This window comes from Protopterus annectens, chromosome 8.part0, assembly GCF_019279795.1.
Source record: "Protopterus annectens isolate FY-2018-M chromosome 8.part0, PAN1.0, whole genome shotgun sequence".
Classification (NCBI taxonomy): domain Eukaryota; kingdom Metazoa; phylum Chordata; order Ceratodontiformes; family Protopteridae; genus Protopterus; species Protopterus annectens.
This window is the reverse complement of record NC_056741.1, coordinates 1,893,077,861-1,893,083,860: the sequence shown is the minus strand read 5'-3', so window position 1 is coordinate 1,893,083,860 and position 6,000 is coordinate 1,893,077,861. Positions and strand designations below refer to the sequence as shown.

General features: G+C 33.2%; 1 protein-coding gene across 1 annotated transcript in view; it reads left to right on the top strand.

Moving 5' to 3' along the window:
- Nucleotides 1-6,000, top strand: part of SLC9A5 (solute carrier family 9 member A5) — a 2,700,532-nt gene that overhangs the window by 1,630,239 nt on the left and 1,064,293 nt on the right. The window lies entirely within an intron of this gene.

Below are 6,000 nucleotides of genomic sequence, written 5' to 3'. Positions count from 1 at the left end.
ATTAAATTGCTAAATTTAGACAAAATTTTATGTATGAAGATCTAAGCAGTCCGTTAATGTAAATAGATGAAAATATATATATGTATGAGTAGCTATTATAAACAGCTAGAAATATATACTACCGTATATTGTATTCCATTTTTAAAGTACAATGTAATGTGCATATCAGACTAATAGTTTTAAATTTACAATTAGACTACTTCAAATAGCCTTCATATACAAACATAAAAAGTGATAATTAACTATAAACAATAAGTAATAAAAAAACCCATTAATACTAAACTATTCTCTGGACCATTTTAAAGGTAAGTGAATGATATATGTAACACATTGCCAAGATGGTACCCTACAGTATGTGTTACAAATAAGAAAAAACAAACAAATTCATTTAATAAAATAAAATGCAATAAAATAAAATAAACATAAGCTGTTCGCTTAAAATTATAAATACTCCTAATTAGATGCCTTAAATCTTATATTTATGATAAAAAAGGGGGAGTTATTTATCTTCGTAAAGCTAAACATTTCAAAATGCTTTTAATTGAGACATATTCATTGAGACCTGGAAAAGTATGGGCCACTGTTCTAATGTGCCACATGATTTCGTCTGTTTCAAGTTGTAATTGCCAAGGCCCCCCTCTTATATCTACTTGCCTTTGTTGCAATATAATAAATTTAAACTTATGATCGGGGGAACTCAGTGATGTGTCTAGCTAGTGCATTAGTTGTATCTCTTTTACTAATGGCATATTGATGTTCGTATATGCGCTGCTTGATTTTCCTCTCCGTTTCGCCAATATAAAATGCAGTGCATTGATCGCAACAAGTTATATAAATAACTCCCCTAGTTTCACAGTTATATTTACCTTTAATGTGATAAGTCCTCTCTCTAATGATAACTTTATTATCTGTGTATATATGTTTACATTGTTGGCACGACCCACATTTGTACATTCCATTATTCCTACCATGTTTGATGCTCCTTTTTCTTTCCAATAAAGCTTTCAACTTTGCTCCTTTTCTATAAATTAAATTAGACTTTTCACCTAATATTTTAAGGAGCCCACTGTCTTCGACAATAATAGACCAAATTTATTTAACATTTCCCTTATTTTAATGTGGTCAAAAGAAAGGAAACTGGTCTTTAAAGTGTGTTCTTTGTTATTTATAACAGTGTTATGTATGTGTTCTATGTGTTCAACATTTTGAGCAGAATGATTCTGTAGTAAGGGTTTAAAATGACCCATACTTTGCTTATGGCTTACTTCTAAAAAAATGTTGACCACCATAGGCTCAGGATAACCGGCATAATATGGATAACCAGTCGGGTTTTCAGAGGAACCACAACGGTCAACATACCAACCGCAAGGTGAACAGGAATCAAGGACAGACGAGGAACAGACGGAACCAACGGAGGAGATGATAAGACATCTTCCTAATGAACCCCAAATACTTATCAGTTCTGAAGGGGATTTTAAGATATATAATTACATGGCTTTAACCATCATTCAAGACATGGTGGACTTCTTTTCCAAAAGGACTGTCCTTTGTTCCCGATAAGAAAATGGATATTGTTAAAACCATTGTGGACCTGAAACTTTTCGTACGTAAACTCAATCTGAACGTACTTATGGGGGGTAAGTCATCCTGAACAAGCTCCCTTAGTGTTTCAAGTATCTTCAACCCACCATTGCATGCCAGCTTAAGCTCTTTCGAAAAGGGACCTAAGAGCTATTGCAAGTGATAAGTATATTAGAAAAAATAACAAGACTAATATTACGAAAAATGAATTTGATTTTCTTAATTTATTGCATGAATTAACATCAGGGTTATGAAACCCAATAAAGGGGGAGGGCTGGTATTTATGGACCATAATGAATACACCAAAAGTATGCATAAACATCTTGATACTGAAGCGTATACACAAGTTAGCATCAATGAGGTTAACATAGCTTACAAAAAAATCAGAGCTACTCTCGATGATTTATTCTTGGAAGGAGTTGCTGATATAGACATCCATAAATATTTAACTATGATTGCTCCTAGGATACCAGCTCTTTTTGGTTCACCCAAGATTCACAAAAGATATAATGACACCCCCCGTTTAGACCTATTGTAGATGGAAGAGGGTCCGTGACTTATGGATGTGCAAAATATATAGATAGCATATTGAAGCCCTTGGTAGAACAAGAACCCCAAATCTGTAGGGATTCATGGAGTTTTCTGGACAACATAAGCAATATCAGGAAGATTCATGTTTTCTCACAATTGACGTGAAAGACTTATACACTGTAATACCCCAAGTCCTTGGACTTGAATGAATTAGGGATTTTATGGCAAGTAAGCATGTGGATGAGAAAACTATTTACTTAGTAGAAACCCTACTAGAGATTGTGTTAACCAACAATTTTATGATCTTTAATGGGCATTTTTACCTTCAGAACACTGGTGTGGCAATGGGGTCACCCTGTGGGGGTAGCTTTGCTAATTGCATCATGGCCCATTGGGAGAAAACCCTATTATTTACAAATAGCCTTTTTCAGGTGAATGTCTCTTGTTATACTAGATACCAAGATGATATGTTTTTGATCTGGAAGGGGCCAAAAGCTTTAGTTCCAACTTTTATTGCCAACATATCTCAAATGACTGATTTCTTTGAATTCGCTTATAGCTTGGAAGACACTAGTATTAATTTTTAGATATTAATTTGACAAAAGATATAGCTAATTCTAGATATAAAAGTACAATCTATAGAAAACCTACCTATTCTAATTCTTTCCTGCATTTTACTAGTAGCCACCCTTACCATCAAAAAAGAGCAGTTGTAAAAGGGCAGATGGTAAGGGCGGCAAGAATGGTATCAGATGAGACTGACTTTGGTGCAGAATGTAAGCTTCTTCAAACTATGTTTATTAACAGAGGTTATCCTGAGCCTATGGTGGTCAACATTTTTTTAGAAGTAAGCCATAAGCGAATTATGGGTCATTTTAAACCCTTACTACAGAATCATTCTGCTCAAAATGTTGAACACATAGAAGACATACATAACACTGTTATAAATAACAAAGAACGCACTTTAAAGACCAGTTTCCTTTGGACTTATTCTTTTGACCACCTTAAAATAAGGGTAATGTTAAATAAAAATTGGTCTATTATTATTGAAGACAGTGGGCTCCTTAAAATATTAGGTAAAAAGCCTAATTTAATTTATAGAAAAGGAGCAAACATGAAAGCTTTATTGGAAAGAAAAAGGAGCATAAAACATGGTAGGAATAATGGAATGTACAAATGTGGGTCGTGCCAACAATGTAAACATATATACACAGATAATAAAGTTATCATTAGAGAGAGGACTTATCACATTAAAGGTAAATATAACTGTGAAACTAGGGGAGTTATTTATATAGCTTGTTGCGATCAATGCACTGCATTTTATATTGGCAAAACGGAGAGGAAAATCAAGCAGTGCATATACGAACATCAATATGCCATTAGTAAAAGAGATACAACTAACGCACTAGCTAGACACATCACTGAGTCCCCCGATCATAAGTTTAAATTTATTATATTGCAACGAAGGCAAGTAGATATAAGAGGGGGGCCTTGGCAATTACAACTTGAAACAGACAAAATCATGTGGCAAATTAGAACAGTGGCCCATACTTTTCCAGGTCTCAATGAATATGTCTCAATTAAAAGCATTTTGAAATGTTTAGCTTTACGAAGATAAATAACTCCCCCTTTTTTAAAATAAATGTAAGATATAATGCATCTAATTAGGAGTATTTATAATTTTTAAGCGAACAGCTTATGTTTATTTTATTTTATTTTATTGCATTTTATTTTATTAAATGAATGTGTTTGTTTTTTCTTATTTGTAACACATACTGTGGGGTACCATCTTAGCAATGTGTTACATATATCATTCACTTACCTTTAAAATGGTCCAGAGAATAGTTTAGTATTAATGGGTTTTTTTATTACTTATTGTTTATAGTTAATTATCATTTTTTATGTTTGTATATGAAGGCTATTTGAAGTAATCTAATTGTAAATTTAAAACTATTAGTCTGATATGCATATTACATTGTACTTTAAAAATGGAATACAATATACGGTAGTATATATTTCTAGCTGTTTATAATAGCTACTCATACATATATATATTTTCATCTATTTACATTAACGGACTGCTTAGATCTTCATACATAAAATTTTGTCTAAATTTGGCAATTTTTAATAGTGGTGATATTTAACAACATTACTTGATTATGAGTGATATTCATTGGTTAATTTTATGATATTAACAATATTAATATAGTTTACTGTATAGTTTTTTACATTTACAATTACACTGGTTTGCATATGTGGATTTTTTCTTTGCAGTGCATGTTTGCTCGTCCAAGTGGTGCTTTATGCACATAAGAACTGTTTTTTAATGCATGTCTTTTTAAAATTGTTTAGGTGCTATTATTTCAACTTAATTGTTTAATCGATTAATTGATTTGGTTTGAATTTAGTATATCAATAGTTTTAATTGGTTTGTTTGTTATCTGAAGAAGGGGAGGCACAGACCTCTCCGAAAGCGCTAATAAAACTTGAACTTTTTATATTATCTTGACACCGCTCAGTTTTTTGCCCGCTTATACTGTTTTTTACTGGTCTGTCTTGACTGTATAGCTCTGCATTTAAAGCTAGTGAGATTAATGGGTCTATAGTTACCAGAGTCTGCGGTTGGCCCACCTTTGTGTAGTGGCATTGCAATACCTGTTTTCCAGGCTTCAGGAAAGTAATCAGTGGACAATTTTAGATTAAAGAGTTTAAGTAGGGGTTCAGAAAGGCCAAATTTAGCACTGATAATCAGGCAACCTGGTATGTTGTCTGGGCCCATGAATGAAGTAGTCTTAGTTGATGAAAGGGCTGAGAAAACTTGTTCTATAGTAATTAAACAGGGTGAGTGGGATTGTGGAAACTGTGGTTTAGCCACAACTGTGGGTGGAGTAAAATTTGCACTAAATTTGTTAGCTAGGATATTAGCTATTTCCTATGGATCAGAGAGTGTAGTGTTATTGAGGACTAGCTCTGAACACTGTTGGGTGTTATTTCTTAACCTCCTGACATAATTAAAGAAAGATTTGCAGTTATTTTGGTTTTAATGGCTATTTTAAGTTCATAATTAGCTTTAAGCTTCCTAATGGTCCCTTAAGTTCTTCATTAGTTTGCTTAAGTGTGCTTTTAAGGTAGAGAGAATGAGACCTGTTATAAGCAATAAACAGTTTCTTTTTCTTGTTATATAATTTATTTATATGGGCATTGACCCAAAGGGATTTGTTTTTAAACTTCTCATTATATTTGTTGCAGATAGGAACTGCCTTATCAATGCAACTATTTCGGTAGGGTTTTAAGTCAGAGGCATAGGTAGCAGCTTTAGCAACAGGATCGTTCATAAGAGGATTACAGCAAAATATAATAGGATCCTTCAGAGGAGGATTACAGCAGAATTTATTTGTCATCACATAACTGAAGAAGGCTTGCTTTTGAGAAGTCTGAAACACAGAAGCAGTTTATAGGGGAAGTACCACCAGTTTTAAAGGAAAAGGTGACTAAATTATGGACTGAGTTACCAATACATGATGACACATAGGCATGTGCATGAAGTGGCCATTTTGTAAGGACTAGATTTATATTGCAAATAACCCTACATATTATATTAATTTGTTTTGTTTACTATGTCATAAATATTGCAGATTGCAGTGGAGGTTATTAATAAAAAGGGAAAGTAGCAGTGGCTGAGCCCACAAATGAACCTTTTGGGATCTCTTGCCTGATGATTCCTTTTCCAGCAGATTTGTTAAAACCTGCTATTCTGAAAGTTCTGCTGTCTCAATAACTCACAAAATACTAGCTGACATCTGAGGAGAATGCAGTGTAGAAAACTTATACTCGAGTAATGTTAAACAGATAACCGAGATTTATAAGAAGTACTGGTATATATTAATT